Source organism: Equus przewalskii, chromosome 24, assembly GCF_037783145.1.
Source record: "Equus przewalskii isolate Varuska chromosome 24, EquPr2, whole genome shotgun sequence".
Taxonomy (NCBI): Eukaryota; Metazoa; Chordata; class Mammalia; order Perissodactyla; family Equidae; genus Equus; species Equus przewalskii.
Genome location: NC_091854.1, coordinates 34576049 through 34600004, shown reverse-complemented (window position 1 = coordinate 34600004; position 23956 = coordinate 34576049).

Here is a 23956-nt window from a genome sequence, read left to right as displayed (position 1 = left end):
GAACTGGACGTCCACTTCCTTGTTTGTAAAATAAAGAAGATACCTCCCGAGACAGTTGTGAGAAGCAGATAAAATAATGTGTGAGAGCAGGCAGCTCAGTTCCCGGCATTCAGAAGTCGCTAAATAAAATCTGCTTTGACTTCTGAGAACAATTCTAAGGAATCCGTCCCAAATCTTTGTTCCAGAAGCAATTTCCACAACTCTCTGCCCAAAGGGCAATAGGATGCTTTACACACGATGTGTGTATCAATTCAAATGCCTTTAAAACCTGCCTGTGTGAAAAAACATGCAGAAAAATAAAAACTCACTCATAATCTGACCACTTACCCCAGAGGTAACCATTCCTGATAGTCAATGAGTGTGCGTCCAGGTTTCCCTACGCTCAGAACAAATTTAGTATGACGTGTATGTGCCCTTCCACAAGAGCATGAGACAGCCATGCCTTCAAGGACGATACAGCGTAGACAAGTAGAGAGAACAGGAAAAAACATAAACAGTTACAAATACGCAACACAAAATTCAGTGGTGAATCACGTGGTGCCAACGAAAGGAGAGAGAGATCAGAGATCAGAGACCACATAACATTCCTACCATGAATGATGCTCGCGGCTTCTGCTTTCAAAATGGCATAGGAAATATCAAAATACAAATTCAAATGGGACAGAAAGATTTAAAAAAATGTCACACAGATTTCTAATCCTGAAAGCATTTACTTTAGCTTAGTAAAGAGTCTTCCAAATATTTTTTGTGCATGGCACTGTTAGTGTCACAGTAATTTTTTTCACAGTTGAAAGAAATACCTAAAATTCTGTTTATTAAGTAATTGGATATAAATAGCTGAATAAGTTTTTATATCCTAACTACTCAGTAGCCTTTTGAATAAATAACACATATATATTGAAAGAAAAATCATATTTTATTTCATTTTTCTATAAACAGAATTACTTCCTAACGGGAAGCATGAGCCTCTTGGACACCACGTAACCTCTCAGGTGTTGGCGAGAGACTGGATACCACGCACGTCCTGGTTCTCACTGATTTCCATGGGAGCTTGGTTTGCTATTGCCGGTAACCAGCTCTGTTTTTAAGAGCGGTCAGAGGACCACAGCAAAATTGCGTGGCAAGTACAGAGAGTTTGCACATAATCCCTCTTCCCACATACCTGGTGCTTGTTTCTAATGAAAATCCCAGCTTTGTGAAGATGTGACATCAGCAGGAGGAGTGTAAGTGATCCAGAGTTGGACCTGAACTCTCTTGAGCTGGTGGTTCCTGTCATCCTGAAAGATGTCAGGCATCACTGAGATTTTTGGAAATTTTAAAAAGAGTCTTTGTGAGTCAGACTCAGCACCCTGGGTTGCTGCAGCACGCAGTTTGGGAAATGCAGGCTGTATTTAATCCCAGGAATAATGTATTTAACCCCAGGAAGGACAGTGTAAACACTGAAGCTGGAGACTGAGTGGACAGCTCACAGGGTCAGACGAGACGTACCCAGAGGCTTTGCGACTCTCACCTTATGAGCGGACTCGCTGACCAGTTTCCCAGTTGAGGATGGGAAAACCATTGCTCCCTGGTCAGCCTGCAGTGCTGGGTACCAGCTGACCTGGAAATCCCTGCGGTACAATGCCTGGCTCCAGGATGTGCTGTACTGTTGGGGGCACTGCCATAGCCCAAGCGAAGGGTGGTTGACGGAGCAGGACCATCCCCAGGGAGACCCGGATCTGTGGGATCAAGCAGAATAGCTGTGTTGGGGCCAGGATGCTGCTGCAGCAACAACAACATGAAAACAGTAGCAGCGAGGTGTGTGGGGCCTCGCTGATTATGGGGGAGGCAGTGAAGTGGAGTGTAGCCCGACCCCTGTGTAAGTTAGAGCCCTAGTCGCTTAACCCACTTGTGCCTCATTCAACAAGCATACCCAGCTCACGGCGAGTACCCGGCTCACGATGAGTACCCAGCGTGGCACCCAGCACCCAGGAAGTGCTCGACTGATGTCAGCATGACCCTATGTGCTGTGTGCTCCCTTGGCCCCCACGTAACGTCATCACCCTCACAACCACATTCTGTAGCTCGTATTGTCATGTTTCCTTTCAAGGTGAAGTTTAAGTTCTCAAAGCTGCTAAGAGTCGTGGAATATGCCCCAAACCGGGAATATTTCCACTGTATTATTATAAATGGAATCGGAGCCCTTGATTTTTAAGCTTTACTTGTAGTGTAATGTTTCCGAAACTAAGTGCAGAGATTTAAGTCTGAATTAAGTCACAAGGGACACGTGAGTTGCACATTGCTGAATTCAGCCCATAAGACGAGAAAACAGGCCTCACTGAGGGTGGCGGACAAGGAGGAACGTACCCACCGCTCACGTGCGCCGTCCACACAGCTTACTCCGTTAGCCCCACTCAGCTCAGTGTGGCCGCTGAGGGGCACAGGGCCGGGGACACAGTCAGGACCACGGCTTCACCACCACCGCGTCCCCGTCTTCTGCTGCTGTCCTTGTATGACTACTGATGACCCACCTTTGTGGGAGGCGGACCGATAGGACCATCCATATGACAGGCTTTGTCTTTTAATGACTGGGTTTACTTTACCAACTGTTGAAATTACTTGAGAACATATTTAAAAACTTAATACTCTGCCCCGTCCCCTTCACCAGCTCCAGCCCCTGAGATAACTACCGTTAACAAGCTGGTGCTCATTCCTCGACAGTTGTTTCCATGCTTGTACAAGTGCATATCCTCAGTTATAGGATTTTATTGTAAAATTGGACCATGTTACTCATATTACTCTGTAATTTGCTATTTCTGTTTCAAAACCATGGTGGACGTTTGTCCATATCGATTCATATAAATCTAAATTGTCCTTTCTTCCTTGGCATTTCCTGGCAGTTGATATATTTATTTGCTTGTATTTCCGTCTCCTCCACTAGGATGTAAGCTCCAGGATGCTGGCAACTGTGTCTGTGTGTTTACTGCCGGATCCCCGTGTCTAGAACCAGGCCTGACCCAGAGTCAGTGTTCAGCTAGGTTTGCTGAGTGAATAAGTGAATTGGTGCCTATGCAAGTGCCTTGCCGTCTGCCTGCAGGCCCTTTGCCCCCACAGGTCCGGCTGTTCACACTCAGCCTTCCCGTGCCAGAACCTAAGCAACCCTTTGTAAGTCCTTCCCTCCTCCCACTCTCCCAGAAACATCTCGTTGCTCCATCTTTGAGACCCCAAAGCTCTAGATTCTGTGAGATTCTGAGTGGAGCAGGTGAGATAACATTTCCCTAAGAGCATCTTAGAGCATGGACCACAGAAAACACTCAAAAACTGGCAGTTACATTAGGTCATTTTTATTCTAGAAGTCTCAGAGATGGGTACCACTGCTACTTCAACTTTCTGGGTGAAAAACTGAAAGTCAGAGAAGCTGAGCAATTTACTCAGAGTTTGGGAAACAGCAGAAGCAGAATTTAAGGATAATTCTGTCTGATTCTAAAGCCTGTGTTCCTAACCAATAAAATGCTCAGTCTCTCTGTCATTTCCAAATTTAAGGAAATACCTTGTTGTGCCTGAGACTCCTATGTGCTCATCAAAACCCCCTTCTTGTCCTCCTGGACACAAGGCGGCTCCATCTCCCAGCCTCCTCTGCCATCTCAGACGTGGCCACGTGGCCCAGGTCTGCCCAGTGGAATGTCACCTGAGGTGACAGCCTCCACTTGCAGGCCTAGCCATCAAAACCTTCCATGTGACCTCCATGGTCTCTCTTCCCTGCATCTTTAGCCCAGAGGCAAAGATTCAGCAGAAAAATGCAATACCTAAGGCATCCAAGACAATAGAGCAACAAAACTGAGGAGTCACTGAACGGAGGAATGTGCACAGGAGGCCTACGTCACACTGTTCCGTTACCAGAAGCGGATTCTGTGGCTGAGCCACCAGCTTGTGGGTTGCCATCATCAGTTGCCTCCCCGACCCGTAATTTTCGCAGAAGACTCTACACACAGGGCCCTTGTTTTCTCTCCAGTATCTTCTTTCACCTTCACCCAAAATATTCACTACACCCCAGCGAGAATAAATTATTTGCTGTTCCCCGAACACCTTACACTTTTCCCTAACAGATATAATCTCCCTCTCTTCACGGCTAAATCCTCCTTACTCTCTGAAATTCCTGTGTCATCTCTTCCGGGAGGTCCTACTCAACCTTGCTGGGAGGGGTGTCCCCTCTCATGGCACCTCCCTAGCTCTTACCTCCCTTCCCCTGGGCTCTTCCACTCAGGCTGCCATCCTCTCTCATCAGTGCCCCGCTTATCCCGCAGCTGAGCTGCAGACCCAGTGTATGTTCCATTTGAGAAAACTCACAGCTGAGAACTGCATAGCTGAGTCCCAAGTCCCAAAACAGTGACCTCTCAAGGCTCCTTGTTGCATCAATAACAGCAACAGCTAATATTTTTGAGTGTTTAAGTGCCATTCACTGTTCTGAGAGTTTTACACATATTTAATCATTTAATATTCACAACTCTATGAAATAAGAATCATCCTCCTCATTTTACACGAGTCCAGATGAGACACAGGGTGGTGAAGTGACTGCCCAAGGTTACAAAGATGGAAAACACTGTTCTTCTCCCCAGCGTGACTGGAAACCCTTCCATTCCACCTGGAACTCACTAGAGTTGCTCCATCCCCTTGACAAGTCGTCCACGTGTTTGGCAGGATGAGCCCCCTTGTTGGGTTCCCAAGTTTAAATGGTGGTTCCAGACTCTCCTCCCAATGTCTGCCTGGTGCCATAACTAGATTACTATCCCTCCTAAACCCAAAGCTGGGGAGCCCTTGGTCTAATGGTAAGATCCAGGCCCTCACCGCCACAGCCGGGGGCCACTTCCCCGCCAGGGAACCACACCACACGTCTGTCGGTTGTCACACTGTGATGCTGAAAGCTCTGCCACCTGGATTTGAAATACCAACAGGGTCCCCCATGGTGGACAGTTTTCAGCAGAGCTTCCAGACTAGACAGACTCGGACGAAGGACCCAGCCATGCATTTCCAAAAACAATGGCAATGAAAACCCTATGAACAGCAGTGGAGCACGGTCTGATAGAATCCTGGAAGGTGAGAGGGTGGTGCACAAAGACCAGGCAGGGTTCTGTTCTGCTGTCCACAGGGTCCCAGGAGTTGGAATCCACTGGAGTGCACTAACAACAAAAACCCGGAGCTGGATATGTCTAGAATTGATCAACAGGGACCACATTTATCTCCTTCACTGCTACATTCTGCCTGGTGAACATTCAATAAATACTTGCTGAATAAATGAATTAACAATGGTGAGGAGACCGCCGGCAGTAGAAGACATCCCGGGTTTGGGATTATCCGGTGCAGAATGACAACTGAAACTCTTTTTCTAGTTCATCTCTCACTGGAGAAAAGGAAGCTGGAAAAAAAAATAGATAAAAGCAATCAAGGAAAAAGTAAATATATTTGCAAGCTGTGATAGTTGGTATGGACTCCAGGTAACTGTGGAAAAATAAGTAACACCCTTGTCTCTAAAGCACAAGAGCAGATTGCATCGTATGTGCAAGGCAAGCGTCGGATTTCCAGATAAAGAACAGTTTTAAGTTCTGATGATGAATAATTCAGTGTGGTGAGGCCCCAGCAAGGACACATACCTGCAGTTAAAAGAAGTCTTATCAGATGAGAGACATCTCTGTGAGAATGTGGCCTCTTTATGCTCTTCTGAGCAGCTCTTGAATGAATGAATGAATGATCGAAGAGTGAAGGAATTGAGACTATTCACCTTGGTGACGGCAGAGATAAGGTGTGAGCAAAGTATGGCCTTTCATTCAGTAAAACGTATTTCACGTGATGAGTAACTTGTAGCCGACCTCCAAGAATTGTCTTAACACAGGGTATCTTAAACACCCCTAGAGATATGGGGATTGCACTTCTTACCCTCAGACGCAAGTGGGCTTTGATCAAGAAAGCTGACATCTAAGAGATAAAGTGCATATGGAGGGACTCCGCGCCTGGGGTCCAGGAATCTTCACTCCTGGACTCCTCCAACTGAGTTTTTCACCAAGGTCCATGTCCACACACCTCTTCCATCTCTGTCTGTTTTGCATCTTCTAAATTGTGTTGTAAATTGTCTTGCAGTTTGGTGCTTAGGTAACCTGTTTCATACAGATGACTACAATTCCAATCAAACGGATGTCGATAAGAGAAGGGGTCCAGAGTTAGGATGAGAGAAATCCCGGATGAGGACGGTATGGGTGAAACAATGCTGGGAATCCCAGAAACAGAATACGGCCTGTAGGTCGTCCCTGGGAGCACCCGGGCCGTGTGCAAAAGGAACAAGCCCCAAGGAACAGCGTTGGGCCTTCTGTGGGATTCTGGCCTCTGAGACTAAAGCAGGGCCAGGAGTGGAATTAAGATACAGAAATTCAAAGCAGACGGCAGGCCAGGCTGCTGGGACCGTGGGCTTGCGAAGGCTCGGTGCTGTTTCCTCCAGGCCTTGGCTCTGGGCACACAACAACAGACTCTTTGCCGGCATCGTCTCCTGGTGGAGGGTGCTCCCGGTGTTACAAGGCCTGGCTCGTGTTGTTTTTGGAGCCCAGATGCAAGTCAGCTTGAACAACACAGGTCGTTCTTCTGGGTACTTGCATGGAGTAAGGCAAGTGTTTGTTGCTCAGCCGTCACCCAAAGCACAGCTTCAGTTTAGGAGCCCCACCCTCAGCGAAAGCTAAGAGCAATTTCACTGGAACAAAGCTATGAGCAATGACACACATTCGGGAAAGCAAGTTTACAGCAGGCGTGTCTTGTGATCCTTAAAAATGTCTGCCTTGGCTTGAGATTCCCCAAAGCAAAGCTTGATTAGAACTCGTGCGGAAAAGTGATTCCAGGGACCAAGAATGAGGCTCTGGGCAGCGCGGGACAGGAGAAGAGGAGAAGCAGTGTGCAGGCCCCTCCTGCGGGAAGCGGCGTCAACGCCACCAGGACTCCCGAGCAGCGACAATATGCCGCCCTCGATGGTCTACCCAAAGCCCTGGGTGCATTTATTTACCACGACATCAGCCTGTAGCAAACCCAGGTCGAGGGTCGTCCTCAGGGTGTTCTCTCTCCCACGTGGTCCAGCTTCACATGTGCGCAGCCACAAAAGCACCACGTGGGGAAGAAAAGCAAAGGTGTGCAGGATGTCAGAGGTGAGGTCCTGTCAGTGCAGAGGAGCGGAAGTGTCCCCAGGAGGGACGTGTCCACCACAGACGCAGCAAGAGTCTGGCAGAGGCTGAGTGAGGCAGGGCCCCAGAAGGATCGACTACTACCTTCTTCCCGGCAGCACGGTGATCTGGGTCCTTCATGTTGTCCTATGGAGTTAAGGTAAGATACGAACAAAGATACAGCATTGTAATACCAATAGTGTTATGCTATTAATATTATAACACTATAACACTATTAATATTATAAAGCAATCGTAGCAGACGCAGAAGTTAAACAGGAGAAGGACTGAGCACATTACATAAATCTCTGTAACTGACTATTTTGCAATCATGAAAAATGATGTTTCCAGTATGACACAAAACTGTAAAAAAGATGCCAAATTATATAACAGCATGATTACATAAGATAAAAACAATCTTGTATAGAAATTATCCCCAAAATATTAAAATCTGGAAATAGCAATATTCAAGTCTTAGGACTAGAAGTGAAAATCTTCTACTTTTCTACAGGAGCCACCAGAAGAGACCAAAATGGTTCCCTCATGTAGGATTAAGATGACTGTTAATCCCTTCTGCCTGAGCCTTGGTCCCTACAGATTGTCGAATCCTGTGGTGGCCCCAACTCAACCCAGGCCCCAAGCACCTACTCCTGCTCTCTTGTCTTACGCCTCTTTTCCTATGTCCTCTCCTTATGAAATTGTTTCTCACTTCTCTTTAGCCCTTCGGAAACACCCAACTCCAGTATTACCCCCCGCTGCCTCCTACTTATCCACCAAGTAGCCTTTCCTGATCTGATCCCACCCCCTGCCCTTCCTGTCGGAGTCAGGAGCCTCGCATCCCAGAAGACCGCCCTCCCTCACCCTCACCGTAGCGCTGCAACACAGTTTTGTATCGCTCTGCGTGTGTCGGGTGCACCAGTCCCACCTATGACGCCAGACACAGGCGTTCTCTCCTTCACAGTCGCAACTTCTCCATCAAATGGTTGTCATTAACTCCATCTTGTGGAAGAGGATTCAGAAGCGTGGAGAACTTTAAAACCTGTCTGAGGTCGCGTAACTAGTATGTTGAGGATCGACACCTGAACCGAGAGCAGAGTCCACAACGGTTTTGACTTCAAATCCATTTTGTAACCATTAAGTCCTGACAGGGACGAGAATTAAAACCAACATGAACACAGGACTCTGTCAACTGAGTGCTTGTTTTCTTACGTTTTGCTAAACTAGTGAATATTCTCTAACTTTTCATTGACAGAAACAAATCTGATTACAACCATCCAATACTTCCTGTATTTAGTTCTAAATAAAAAAAATCTCATCTACAGTTAAATGTCCAAAGCAACTTAAATAGCCAATAATAGAAGAAAATAGCTAAGTAAATTATGCACTTAGTTAAGACATCAACAATTATGCTTACAACATTTCAGATAAAAAATGCTTGTATGATACTGTTATGTGAAAAAGCAGGATGTAAAAATGTATGTGTGTGTAGTATGAGATTTCAAACATATGCACACACACAAAACTGTAAGTAAATACATGAAAATATTAGCAGATTTTTAATGGATGCTGGATTATTGATTATTTTATTTTACTGTATTTGTAAAGCATTGTACAATAAAATTTATTGTTTTATAATGAGAAAAGTTAATTAAGCTTTGTTTTAAATTTATCTGGGTGATTTGTCGTGGATGAATTTGTGTGACATTTTGGTCGTAGAGCTAAGTTGAGTCAGGTTTGAAAAGTGAGACAAAATGGTGAGAAGCCACAGGTACAAGCGTGGCTGACTTTACCTGGAGCAGAATTTGAATGGACTAACGGCCCTGCACAATTCCTCCCCTAGTTTGTGGATTCACAGTGAAAGGAGAACCAGAAGGCGAAGTACCTCGATGTCCCTTTGTCAGTGTTTTCTGTTCAAACGAGAGCTTGTTGTGAAGAGATACGATCTTTCCTGGACACACAGATCCAGAGCAGGGGATGAATGATGAAAGGACCCTGCCGCCCCAGCTGAGGGCTTCCGCAGAGGAGCGCTGAGCCAGACGTGCTCACGGCCCCGTCAGTGGCTTTCAACAACTCTAATGAGTGGTGACGAGGACCCCTATGACATTCCAGCTAGGAAACAGGTAATTAACTTTTTTCTGAAAAATATGTGCGTGATACATGATATGGAAAGATGGTTTCTGAATTTCCCATCATAAAACCCAGCTATTGTGGAGTCATAACTCAAGTGCAAAAATGTGGACTGGACTGGAATTTGGAAAGGGACCTCCTGCCTTGGTCTGGAAGCACTTCTTTACTTTTGAAAATAAATAAGCGTACTCTATTTAGGGTTTTCAAATCCATCTTTAATTTTGTGTTAATTCCAGGACAGCAAGTATTCGGGTCAACCACACCAGCAGGTTAACAAATTAATCAACAAAATCTAAAGTTGTACAAATTACAGCTCAGAAACAAAGGCAGCACCCTCCGCTCATAAGGCTCGCTAGCTTGCTGAAGCTCTGCACCGTGGATGCCATTTCAGGCACGTTATCCACAAACACGCCAGTTGAAATCAAAGCTGTTTAACCTTCTGAACAAATTCAGCAACAAAATTTTACAGCTATGTTTGTAGCGAAAAGAATTGTAGACACAAAGCTGTGGTACCTGGGTCCACACTCCAGCCCGATTGTCTGGTACCTGTGTGGCACCAAGCAGGTCTTCTAACCTCTCTGGGTCTCATCTGTAAAATCACCTACAAAATGGAAATATCTAACTGTTGTGAGAATAAAGTGCAAATAATTAGTTCTGTGGTTTTAAATATTTGGGAAAATGTATATAAATAAAGGAAATGACCAGTATATGTGAACTCCATTGGAAGGACAGCAGGAAACCGTGACTAAAGGGTCACAGCAGCCGATGCTGGATGACAGGATTAGGGTCAATTTTGGGATGCCACTTTATTCTTTTTCTTTATACTTTTGTGCATTTCTCTGGAAGTACAGAGATTCCACAACAACCAGATGAGACAGCCTGGTAGGGAACACTGCTGAAATTGCACGTCCATCTCCCCTCCTGGTTACAAAACTCTGAGCTGCCCCTTTTCCAAATTTCCCCGGTGGTCAGTCTCTGGCCTCAGATCAGACACCGCAATGTGTCTCAGAAGGGTGTGAGCAAAGGCGAGCAGGCCACTTGGCTGAAGGGCTCTGGCAATCTGGACCACGAGCTGGGTCTGGAAAGGACGATTTAAAATAAATGAGAAAGAAAAGCCTGTGGTTTTGGCAAGAGGCACACGGACACCACTGCACAGCTGTCCCACCTCCACACCCCGCCCAGCGCCATGAGGAAGGGGTGGACGTGTGCTGGCTTTGGATTTGGTATTTGGCTATTTTTCAAAATATCCTGTCCGTTTGCAAATGAGCACCAGACTCTTTCACATCTCTGAACGACAAGACCTTTGTAGCCCAAGGTCACTTTGTAGCCCAGGGTCACTTTGTAGCTCAGGGTCACAGCTGGTGCCACAACGACGTGGGCATCCGGCCTGTGGGAGATGTTTGCAATGAGATCTGGAGTTACTGTGAGTGTTACCAGTGCTTTCCCTTCACTGAGGAGATTCTCAGAAGACACCTCCCCCTCAGTTGTGACGGCCCCCATCTCTTCCAGGTCCCCGTGGGCACAAGGGGCTTCTTGAGAGCGCGGTGTGGGGCAGCTCAAGCCCCAGCCGCTGCTTCAGGGCAGGCTCTCTGGTGGCAGCCCTCAGCATCAGTGTATCGTCTGAGGGAAGCCGGACCAACTGCCTCAGTTCCCATTGCTCTCCTGGGCTGGTCTTCGGAAAAGCCACCACTGCCCGGTGGCCGTACCTGCTGTGCAGTGAACCATGACCCGTGTTTGTGTGCTCACACCGTGCTCTTCTTTGTCCCTGGTGCCGTTTGTGTATTTGTAACAGTGCTGCCTGTGGATATGGCCCATTTAAACTGTGCCTGTGAGGGGTTGGTGGCTCAGTCTATGCCCTGTTCCAAACCCACCACATCGGAGTTTACCAGCCTCCTCACAGGAGACAGGGAAAGAGGCTCTTACAGAATTTTTACAGAATTACTATAACCTTTTTGAAATAAAATATTGCATGAAATTCAAGAGGTATGCCAAGTAAGTGAAGAGATGCAAGAAGGCAGGGATGGAGTTCTAGGCTAAGGCAAGACATTACAAGAGGAGCAGAGAACAATGCCCATCCTTAAAAGACTGAGTTTCTCAGAATTCGGCCCCAAACTTGCTTCTCTTCTCAATCGACATGCTTTCCTGGTTGAACTCCGTCACCCCAACTTTCAAAGGCCTCCTTCATGCCAATCACCTTTCTGTTACTCCACAGCTGAAGTCTCAGCCTTTTCCCATATTTCCCTATTCCTGCTTCCCAGACAGTGTTTCCGTTTAAGATGGCACGCAAATCTTCTCAGATTCAATATGTACAAATCCAGCCTCTTCCTTCCTGAACTTTGCTTATCTGTCTGTCTTTTCTATGTCGTTTACATTATCTTCATCCACCCAGCCCAACTGTCTACATTAAAAATCTCAGAGTCATTCTTGATATACTTCTCATAGCCAATCAATTATCAAGTCTTTGCAATGACACCACTGGAACGTCTCTCACACCGTTCCCCTTCTGCGGCCCCCATCGCTTCCCTTATCCAGGCCCTCGTCATCTTCTAAGTGGTCTCTCAGTTCGTGCCCACTCTACCACCAACATTATCTTTCTGAGACGTAGATTTGGCCACATTAGTTCCTACGTAAAGCTGCCCTAGGCTCCCACAGGCGATAGCAGGGTTCTCTGGGGCAGGCGGCAGGATAAGGCCGAGACTCACACACGCACCCCAGTCTGGCTCAGCTGACTTATTCTTTTCTAATTCTTCACCAATCCCTCTCTCCCCACTGCCTGGCCCAAGGAGCCCACCCCACAGGCAGGCAGGTGTCCCCCTTGTCCTCAGCCACTCTGCATTTTCACTCCTCTGTCTTTGTGTCATCTGATTAATTTTCCTGGAAATGATAACCTTCCTCATAGACGGAATTAATTGCTTTCTCATCTATGTTTCCAAAGAAATTTATATGGCCCTCTCTCAGAGCACACTTCACGCTGTGTCTTTGTTATTTATGTGTGTCTCTCCTATAAGTTTTAATGCTTCAAGGACAAAGATTGACCTTACTTATCTTTATATCCCAGGCCACGTGCTGCGGCTGAAGGAGGGGAAGTGCTCCAGGACTGCTCTCTGAACTGAATTAAGAAAATGCCTTTGTGGCTTGCGACGAATCAGAAAGCCACCTGACCAGGACTCCAAAACCGTGAACCCAGCTGGTTGCTCCCAGCACTGAGGAACCTGAAAGACAAGTAAAAGGTCCAGAACAGCCGGGCGGGATTCAAATTGCTCATTGCCATAGGGCACAAACTAGGCCTTGTGACTTTGGCTGAACATGTGAGGTTTGAAGACATTTTTGGCTCTTGCTTAAGATTTAACCCATTTTTTCTTCCTTGACCCCTGGGATCTAACAGGAGCAATGGGTAGAAAATGCACCCCAAAGCAAGAGACTGTTTTTCTAACGGGCAATCTATTATTACCACTCCCCAGCACGCACGCACGCGCGCACACACACACACACGCAGGCTTCCACCCCTAGTGGAAGGACACGGTTTTATTTTTGGACTTTGACTCAAGTCTCTACTCCTTTCAAGGGGCTGAGGCCTGACCCTGAACAGAACTCTGATTTTATTTTTCCAAGTATTTGAGGTCTCTCTTGGTGGGAGTTACTGAGGCAGCACCAAGTGCACGAAGCAGTTTTCCGTGGAACGTCCTTTCCTATTTTGGGGACTCTCTCGAGCTGAGGGACTCCCACAAGTGCAGAGGCAAGAGGTTTTGTGAAGGGCAGATGACATGGTCAGAGCTAAACATCAGCGAGATAAAAGCAAAAACAATACGGAAAACTGCACTGGAGCAAAGCCTGGAGGAGGGAGGCGGAGTTGGCCCAGCACAGGGTCCCAGGGGAGAGGCCCCGTTGAGACTTAAAGGCACAGAGTCAAGGGCTTCACACGCCTTAAATCATCAGAAACCTGGAGAACCATGCTGTGCCGGATTCTTCCCATTTCACAGATTCAAAAACTAAGGCCCAGAGAGGCGAGCCCCTCACGCAAGTTCACACAGTAAGCGACAGAACCCAGTCTTACGTCTCAGTCTGGGGGTCTCGAGACGTCCTGCTCTCGTGCTTTGTGGGCGGGATGAGCAGGACTCACTGAGTCTCTGTTGGGTGCAGATGCGAGAGAGGAGGAGCAGGGCCCTGTGCCCGGTCACCGAGAGGCTGGCAATCCCGTTAGCAGCAGTGGGGGCTCAGGAAAGGGAGCAACAGATTTCCTGGTGGGATGAGCTCTGTGCTGTGCAGGGTATCTCTGAGATGCCCCTGGGACATGGAGGGCGAGGCAGGCAACTGGCTGTTGCAGACGGAGGACCAAAGCCAGCGTCATTTTCTCAAACGCCCCAGGACCAGATTTGAATTACGAAAATGGGCATATGGAGCTAACCTTCAAAGGCAGATGTAAGAGTTAAATCTCAGTGCTTAAGTACCATTTAAAATTCCTGAACACCCCAGATAATGCGTTCCAGCCTCCTCTGTGCTCCTGCTTTTAAGTGAGGAGTCAGTATGCACTTATATCATTACAGCGTATTTCCCCACAGCCCTGGGCTCCAAGTCAGTTCCTCCCCTTGTAAAGCAATTATTTAGAGAGAACACCCTGACCAATAATTTGCATTTTCCCCAGGAGAGCATGTAAATTGGATCCGAGGGCATAAGCCCATCTATTCTGATTCTTAAAAAGTGTATCAGATGGCACATCTGGCTGGCTCCCCAGATTTTGTTGTTCTTTCAAAAGTTCTTTATTCAAGTTTAAAGCAACATTAGTTGATATTTTCATCTCCTCTGTCTCATATCTACCTTCGTTTCTTTCTTTCCTTTTCTTTTTTATTCTTTCTTGCTTCTCATTTGTTTCTTTTGAAGATATAGCCTTGAATGAATATGCTTGGCAGACAAAGTTCCCAGTTGCTGATCTGTTAATGTTAATCCTCCAGGTTACTCACTCTGTTGTACTCACATAGAAAAGATAGACCCGTTTGAATACCCTTATGTGATATGAAGACTAGAAAAGAGAGTGTCAATAAATATTTTGAAGTAAATATTTCCAAGAGATTCATTGTTAAGTAGAAATTAACCACAGAGACTCAGAGCACCCCTCAAAGAAAATCTTAGAATATACGGGAAGAAGAAAAATACACGAGAGATGGGTAGCTGGAAGGCACCGGTTTAAGGGACTTATAGACCCAGGAATATGTGAATTTCATTTCAGTTTAATTCAACGAATATTTATTAAGCATCTGCTTATTATATACAAGAAATTCTTCTCCATACCATACAGGATACAAAGAAGGAAAAGCCTGGTGGCTCTGCCTTAAGGAAGTTTTTATTCCAATGAACAACAGACCAGGATTGGGAGACGCAGGCACGTGTTGGTTATTTTTCTAATTCTCTTCCCCTGGCAGACACTGTTGATCGTTCGTGGACTGAGCCGGACAAGGGCTCCTTCTCCATTTCAATATTGTGATCCAGGCACAACCACCAATCTAATCTGGCACATGAAATAAAACCTATTTGTCACCCGGGCCAGATAGAGGCATGCGAATTAACATTTCAGACAGATTTTATTAAATGCTGTACAAAGGATCAATATCATCGTTCGGGAGGAGAGAGGATGGGGAGGTTAAATTGAAACGGGGGCTTTTGAGAAAGCCTCGGTGGAGAAGGTGGCCTTGAGCCAGACGCTGAAGGATGAGGGCTCGGCGTCCATCGTTCATCTGACTCCCACCCCAGGGCTCCTGGTCCACCGGGCACCACGCTGAGGCCGGCCTCAGTTCCACTGTGATTCAGTCCCAGTTCCACTGCTGAGTTCCTCCGGAAAAATTTAGAAAAATCACTGAAACTCTACGAGCCTGAGTTTCCTCATCTGTTCGGTAAGGAGACAAGATGAGACAATCGTTAGCAGGCCCCTGGCGCTTTAAATTCTTCCATGCTGTGAAGACAATTCTGCCCAGAAGCATGATGAGGTCAATGGCCACCAGCCTTTTTCAGTATTTTCTTATCCAAATTATACGAAAGCCGAGCAAAACCTCCAGAGCTCTGCTTGTGTCTAGGAGTGAGAGGGAAACGAAGAAGTTGGAGCACAAGCCACACCCTGTTTACTTAGGCTTCAGGGCTGAGAACCCAGGGCCTCTGCAGATTGGTGTCAGGGCAACTGCTTGCGTTAGCTGTGGCAGCTGGAGGAAGCAACTTCACCTCTCAGTGCCTTCAGGACCGGAAGGTGGGGCCCGGGCCCACACCGCCACTCAGGGACCCAGGATCCCCTACCTGGGGTCCTGACCATCCTCAGGGCCCCAGAGATCTCTGGCAAACCCCTACATGCAACCACCCAGCAAAGAAGGTACCACTAGGATGGCTCAGCTGCTCTCCACTGCCTCGTCTCGGATGTGGCTGCAACCCCTCCATCTCATCTCATCCGTGAGAATTTGCCTCATGGCCACACGTAGAGGCAAAGGGACAGAAGTAAAACATAGCTCAGCGCCAGGGAAAAATCAGCACCAACAATCACCCTCTTCTAACCGACGGGCGGCAGATGACCACGTTTGTCTCCTCACTCAAAATACCCCTTCTCCCTGCTGGTGGTTTAGAGTGGCGAGAGACGCTTCTGATGTTGTGGAGGACGGAATTTCTTCATCGGTGTAGAAGCCTCTCTAAATAGCCATGGCCGAGCGAAACCTTCGCAACATGCTTCTCTTCACCGATGAATGAGCCAAGTCCCAGGATGGGGAATATTAGGACAGACAGAACACTGGCCGCCAAAGACGTCCCCGTCCTAACGCCTAAGCTGTGGATGTGTCACCTTACGTGGGCAGGGGGACTTCGCAGAGGTGACTAAACCAAGGATCTTGAGATTCAGAGATTCTCCTGGATTATTCAGGTGCACAAGGTGATCACAAGGGTCTCTAAAGTGATGGAGGGAGGCAAGGGGTCAGAGTCAGAGAAGAACATGTGACAGCAGAAGCAGCGGTCAGAGAGAGAGGACGTGGGAAAGACTCCACCAGCGGTCAGAGGCTCTGCAGATGAGCGTCCCCGTGAGCCAGAGTGTAGGCAACCTCCAGAAGCTGAAAAGTCAAGGGGCATCTCAACACAGTCCTGCTGACACCCTGATTCCAGCCAGTGAGACCCGGACATCACCAGTGACCTCAAGAACTGTAGGTAATAAATTCAGGCTGTTTTAAGCCACTAAGTCTGTGGTAACTTTTACAGCCATAGAGGAAACTAATACAGAGGTATAGGCCAAAACTGGTAATAGCTAATATTTATTGAGTGCACGCTGTGTTCCAGGCATTTTCCCAAACTTTACAATCATTAACTTATTCGATTCTCAGAATAAACCTATGAGACACATGCTTTTCTTAGTCCCATGAGGCCACAGAGAAACTGAAGAACAGAGAGGCTGAGGAAATTTCCCAAAGCCGCACAGCTACTAAGGACTGGAGCTAGGATACGTCTCCACCACTGGGGTCACATTGCTACAGAAAAAGCGGCACGCAATAGACTGACCAAATTGCGTGCGTGCACACACACACACACGTGCGCGCACACGTGTGCACACATGCCACGACACAATATTCTGCAGCTCCTTCCTTCAAGAGCCCAGGAGTTGAGACTGTTAATATTATTTTCAGCAAACCTTTTGTAAAGAGGAAAAGCCAAACCATGTGGGGTTTGGAGGCTAATTTTCCACCCCTCGAATCTGGACGTGGCCATGTGACTTGCTTTGGCTGATGGGACCTCAGCAAGCGTGAGCGGCCCATCTTGCTGTTCTTAGAGCCCAGCCACCACGGGAGGCAGCCAGGACCCGGCTATCAGAGGCTAGACACGTGCGGTCCAGTTGCCCCGTTACTCTGGCCAGACTCTGGGCGTGTGAGTGAGGCACCCCGGGACCACGCTAACCACAGCCAGCCTTCTGGCTGACGCCGCCGTGGAAGGGAGCCTAGGAAGACCTGAAAGGAACTGCCCAGCCCAGGCCAGACCAAATCGCCAAGCCCTCAGGGTCGTGACCTGATCAATAAACCTCAGCAGGTCTATTAGACACAAAACTAACTCAGAAAACAGGGACACGATGGCCCTTGGGAGTCGTGCCCCGTGCTCGCCTTCTCTGAGGACTCCTGACTCAGGGACCATGTCGGGCTTGATGACGGAACAAACTCTCCACCCTCCAAACTTCGTTATCGGTTTTGTGAAAATGAAAGCAGCCATCTCGGCACTGGGCTCTGGAGCAGAAGAAAACGTCCTGCTTTTAACCAACAGGACACCTGGCACAATGGGAATATTACACACAAGAAAAGTTTTAAGTATCTATTTAGGATTATCAACATCTGCAGTTTTATTAAAATGCTCAGCACCCTTGCCTGTGAGGGTCCTGGTGTCTTTCAGCCTTAGTGTCCCTGTTTCCACTCTCGTATCTTTAAAATACACAGAAACTTGAGGGTTTTTCCCTAAGAAAATGTCACTGTTTGGACTATAACTCAGGCCCTCATAAAGCACTTTATGTTAAAATATGGAGAAAGGTTTTCCAGGAGTGAGACGCGTGGAGGAATTACAGGACCCAGCAGAGAAGTCCCATAATTGCTGTTGCCTCAATCCGATTTATTTTAGGGCATTCTTGACCCAAAGCCAGCCCATCGCCAAACCCCAGATTTCTAAATGTTCAAGAAGAAAACTCATGATTCTAGAAACCTCACCGTTGCTGTTCTCTAACAAACTCCACCCCTTTTTTTAAAATCGTTTATATGTTCCTGGAGTCACTGGAAAATTCTGTATCTTGCCTTTGACTTTGCTGGAGAAATTATCTGTCCATATTTCCTACAGCCTTCTAACACAACTATACAAAAATCAGATTGTTTTTCTGGAAGCCACCAATAACATTTCACATTTCAAGGATCGTAGAAAAGAAGGCTGGTGCCGGCTCATTCCGTGATTTATGACCCACCCTTCTGAGCATTTCCTATTTATACGTTCATTTGTCATGGTTCTTGGTGATGTATTTTTGGCTGTGTCCCTGGACACAATATAGAGTGTCCCATTTCTCCCCCTGAGTCATAAGAAAACATTTAGCAGAAGTGAAATGATATTGCCTTTTAATTTTCTTGTAGAAATCCAGGGTTCATGGATGTGACTCAGTCTAGTTCTGATTAATGGGGATGCATTTCACTCTGCAATGCCGGGTCCACAGGTATTAAGAGCTCTTGCAATCCAGATGCTGGAATTAGATGCAAAGCCCGGTGGGCTCAGAGTTCACTGCTCTGAGGAAGAGATTACAAAGGAATTGGAAATAAATCCCACGGTAAGTTAAGGAGGTTCCTGAGCTACCGTTTCCTCCTGCAGTGGATTCCGCGTGAACCTGGTGGTGACAGCCGACTGACCTTTGCCCTGGCGGTGACATAAGCAGTGACTCCCTGTAATAGTGTGAGCATCACACACACATCTGAGGCTGGCGTGTCGTATACAAGGAGGGTTATCCTGCTGGAACCGTCACTGGTGAAGTCCGCCTGAGGTCAGCTACCCTCACACGGGAACCTGAGCACAGACACCCCTCCTCCCGGAGCATCGCTCCCACCACCTCGGGGTCTTGACTCAAACTTCGATGGCTCCCTGATTCTTGTGAAAATAAGTTCAAAGTTTACGCCCAACTGGGTGCAAAATTATTCCCTGGTATTGAAATCCTCAAACCCCATTTCAGACAAGTCATCCCCTTTCTGTGGTCTGATTTCCTACGCACCCCCTCCGTCTACGTTATTCATCATGTTCCTTCTAGCTGGGAAAATGCTCTTTATTTTCAGGGCTTTTCGAGGCTACTTCTTCATCGGCATGATCCAGCTCCCTCCACGGGAACTGACATCTGTATCCTGTTCAATGCTCCGGCACCTTCTGCACTCAGTAGGACTACTGTATTAGTCAGCCCGGCTGCTGCAACAAAATACAGAAGACTGAGTGCCCCAAACAACAGAAATTTATTTTCTCAGACTTGTGGAGGCTACAAGTCAAAGGTCAAGGCTCTGGCTGACTCAGTTTCCTTTGAGAGTTCCCTTCCTCGTTTGCAGACAACTGCTTTCCCTACATCCTCCAGGGTGCGTGCAGAGAGAAAGAGCTCGCAGGTGTCTCTTCTTGTGGAGACACCAATCCCACGGGGTCAGGGCCCCGCCCTATGACCTCACTTAACCTTAATTGCTACCTTAGAGGCCCCGTCACCAAATACAGCCACACTGGGGGGGTTAGAGTTTCAGTAGATGAATTTAGGGGGACACAAATATTCAGTCCCTAGCTAATAATTATTTAATTCCCTCAAAAGTATTTATTGAGCAACAATGCACCATAGTTCCTGATCTTGATGGTTCAAAGCCTGGTGAAGGAGACAGGAGTGTAAAATAATGTTTGCTATTATTACAAGGAGCATAGCATCATCAGTCATTGGGAGGGTCATATCTTATTGACCCCTGAAAACGTCAGCTCCTTGAGCTCAGGACATCTCCACAGGACGTCTCCACAGACCCCAGTCTAGTCTCTCAGGAACACGGACCCACGTGAGGACCCTCCAGAAAAACGCTCCCTTTTTGTTGTTAATGCCTCCTCAGCCTGCATCCCTACGTGGTCCTCCACGGCAACGCAGGGTTAAGAACTGAAGCCTTGTTACTCCTCTGACATCCCCGTCTAGACCCGGAGAGGACATCTCCATCGGCCCCGCTGCCCCTGCTGGACTCCTGCGCTGCCTGGTCCCTCCACGGGCAAAGGCAGCGCCCGGATGCCCCTTCCACCCTTGTCTTCCCACGGCCTCGGTGTGAGAGGAGGGTGGTGAGCAGTGGTTCCCAGCTCAGCTCCACATCTGAGGGAAGTGTGCTGCTCCGCGGTGACTCCACCGTTCAGCCTTAAAATCGGGCTTGTCCTTGAACTGGAACAGCTCCTCTGCCCAAGGGAACAGAGTGAGGGGAGCTGCAGGCCTGGACATCAGAGGGGTGGCCCACACCCAGGCCTGTCACATGACAGCACCTAACCCAGGGCCTGGCCTGCAATACGTGCTCAGATGGTGCTTGGTAAGTGACTAAAGGAAGTAACTGCTGGCTTCTTCTCTGCCAAAGAGCTGATTTACTTTCTTAGACGTGGTCATAAACAAACCATATAATTTAATGTTTCTAATTGGACTTAAAACCACTGAACTAACCTCCCACTCGTTCATTTCCTCCAAGTACTGGACACAGAACTGGATGACATCCATCCTCCGTCCAGTGCGGCAGCCTCGGGGCTCCCAGCAGACAACAGGGCACCTGCTGCACCACAGCCCGCAGTCAGCAACAGCCCAGCTGCTGGACATGAGGCTCGGCGTCTAATCACCACCAGCAACGGCTCCTTCAGCACAAGCACCCCCAAACGCAGGGCCGACCGTGTGGCATGATGCTTCCCAGAGAAGGACCCACACATCAGACCCAGGAGGACAGATGTCCTGGCTTCGTCCTAACGTCAGGACTGAGTGGCAGGCAGATTCCCACCAAATTCCCCATGTCTCAACAACTACGCATAGAGGTAGTTTGCTATGATGAGGCCTGGATTAACATTTCTCTCAGCATCTTATTAAAAGTTTTAAACAAACAGAAAAGTTGAGAAAATGTTCCTGTGAACACCCATGTTTCCACCACTTTAAATTCTTCAGTTAACATTTTGCTAGCCTTGCTTTACCACCTGTGACCTGAATGGTTGTGTCCCCCGGAAATTCCATGTTGAAGTTCCAGTTGCCAAAAGGACAGTGTTGGGAGATGGGGCCTTTGGGAGGTAATCGGGGTTAGATTAGGTGGTGAGGGTGGGACCTTCATGATGGGGCTAGCAGCCTTGTAAGAAGAGGAAGAGAGAGAGCCCCTCCCCCAGCGCGGGGCTCCAGCACAGGCAGTGAGACGGTGACTATCTGCAAGCCGGGAGGGGAGCTCTGGTCAGACGTCGAGCCAACGGCACCCTGACTATAGATTCCAGTCTCCAGAGCCGGGAGACGATAAATGCTCGGTGTCTAAGCCACCGGTCTGGGCAGCCTGAGCTCACGGAGACAGATTTTAGTATCAAGAGGTGGGGGGCAGCTGTAACAATCACCTGAAAAGGTGGGAGCAGTTCGGAGGTGCACTCCAGAAATGTGGATGTGAACGGTAACTCTGGAGAGGGCTCAGAGAGAAGAGAAGAGAGGCAGAGGAAAAGCTTCCGTCTTCTCAGAAAACACACAAACAATCGTGAACAGAACGTTGGTGGAAACACGGACAGTAAAGGCCGTCTGGTGAGTCTCGATGGGAACGAGGAGCACGTCACTGGAAACTGAGGAAAGGGGATGCTTGTTAGGAGGCGGCAGAGGACTTGGAGTCGTGCTGTGCTCGGTGGGAAGCAGAACTCGGGAGAGAGGCACGGGCTGGGTTCTCCCGGAGCCTCCAGAAGGGGCCGCCGCCTGTGGACGCTGTCATTTTATGCTGTGAGACTGCGTCAGGCTTCCGGGCCACAGAGCTGTGAGGTGACAAATACGCGTGGTTTTAGCCCACGAGATTTTGATAATTTGTGACGGCAGCCGTGGGAAATTAACCTCCAGGAAGACACACGCACAGTTCAGACGTCGCGTGATGCGTCCCGTGGCGTTGTAGACACACAGGCACGTTGGGAGGCACAGCACAGACAGACGGACAAGGAGCTCACCACGCAGACGAGCAGGACAGAGTTCTCCAGACAGAGCAGCATTTCTGTAGAGTCTCAGAGACTCAAAGAAACACACTGTGCTCTTGAAATGTAAACTGTGTGAAGAGTTCTGGCATCTTTCTCAATCCTCTCAAGGCCTCTCTTTTTCTAACAAATATCTTGTAATGTCTCCTTTTGTTCTGACATAAAATGCATAGATACTGTAACCTACCTCAACGTATACACGCATGTATGTATCTATACATTATGTATATAAACGTATATTGTATTTATATTATATGTAAATGCATATTCATATAAATATGAATAGACTCTTGACTATAATGTAAGGGAGGAATGAAAGTAATTCATAATAAAATAGTAAGAGTTTCAATATACAGCTGCCCCTCGGGCGTGACTACGTTTGAATGTACAGTGAGGGAGCTGTTCGCTCGTGTCTGTGCTTGGATTCCCGGGGAGGCACGGACAGGAACGCAAACTAGTGCAGGTGACTTACAGCAGGGACTCTAATCCCACGAGGAGTGTTGCCACCAGTGACAAAGTTTCTCAAAAATGGTGATGAAATCTGAAATCTTAGTAAAGTTCTGGAAAACCGAAGTATACTTTTAGTTCAATGTAAAGGGTAGTAGTTGCGTTTCCTGGAAAATGTTGTTTAGCGTAAAATTATGCAAAGGAAAAAAAAACAACAGGGGCCGGCCTGGTGGCACGGAGGTTAAGTTCACACGTTCCACTTCTCGGTGGCCCGGGGCTCGCTGGTTTGGAGCCTGGGTGCGGACATGGCACCACTTGGCCAGCCATGTTGTGGCAGGCGTCCCACATATAAAGTGGAGGAAGATGGGCACAGATGTTAGCTCAGGGCCAGTCTTCCTCAGCAAAAAGAGGAGGATTGGCAGTAGTTAGCTCAGGGCTAACCTTCCTCAAAAAATTTTAAAAAAGAAAGAAAAACAACAAAAAAGGGAAGTTCAGGTGGAAGAACTTAGGGGAAGATTATTTGCTCTTGAAGTTAAAAGATGTGGATGAAGAGCACCTTCCCGTCTGTGCCTCTGGCTGCCGAGGGAGGGGCGGTGCTGGGGCCTGCCGAGGGACTGAAGTCGTGGAGACAGCTCAGGACAGACGCCGGCGTGAGTCTGACGGGATCATTGAGCTACTGACTTAGTAAACCCTGGAAACTGCCTGCCTTCAGAGCTCTTGTCACACAAGATCGAGTCTCTTATTAAGTCACTCTGTGTTTTCCTGTTACTTGCAGCCCACAGCCGTGCAGGGCTGGACACACTGCATGCAATCAGCGTGCGCTGTCACAGAGCCTGTGGCCCATGCCGTCAGTGGCCTTCCCTTATCTTTCTCAGAGCTGTTACAAGGACAGGAGACAAACTGTGACAAAAATACACATCTAAACATTTCTGGGTGCTCAGGCCTCCATAATCGGTGGCCATCACTCATGGGATCTGAAAGGCGAGCGTTAGGTTTGTGAGCTGTGTGCCAGATTCCTGGTGCTGCTGGAACTAATTACCACAAACTCCGTGGCTGAAGAAGCACAAAGTCAGTATCTTTCAGCCCTGTCGTTCAGAAGTCCAAACTGGGCTCCACTGGGCTGAAGTGGAGGCTCCTGTCCCTCACCCACCTGGCCTTTAAAGGCCACCCACGTGCCTTCCTCTATCTTTGGAGCCAGCAGGCACCCCTCTGACCTCTACTCAGTTACCACAGCTCCTTCTGCAGCCCTCTGAGGAGGACCCTTACCACTATATTGGACCTGCCACAATAATCCAGGATCAGCCCCATCGCAAGATCCTTGACTTAATCACAGCTGGGGCCTTTGCCACGTAAGATGACAGGCTCCAAGGCCCTGCCCACCACCAGTTTGGAGGAAGTAATAGCTGGATTCAATGGTACCATATGGTGAGAAGAGCATTTGAAAAAAAAAAGAATCAGGTGTCCTTCCTTGCTCCTCTGGGGCTTTGTACCCATTCTTTTCTTTATGAATTAGCC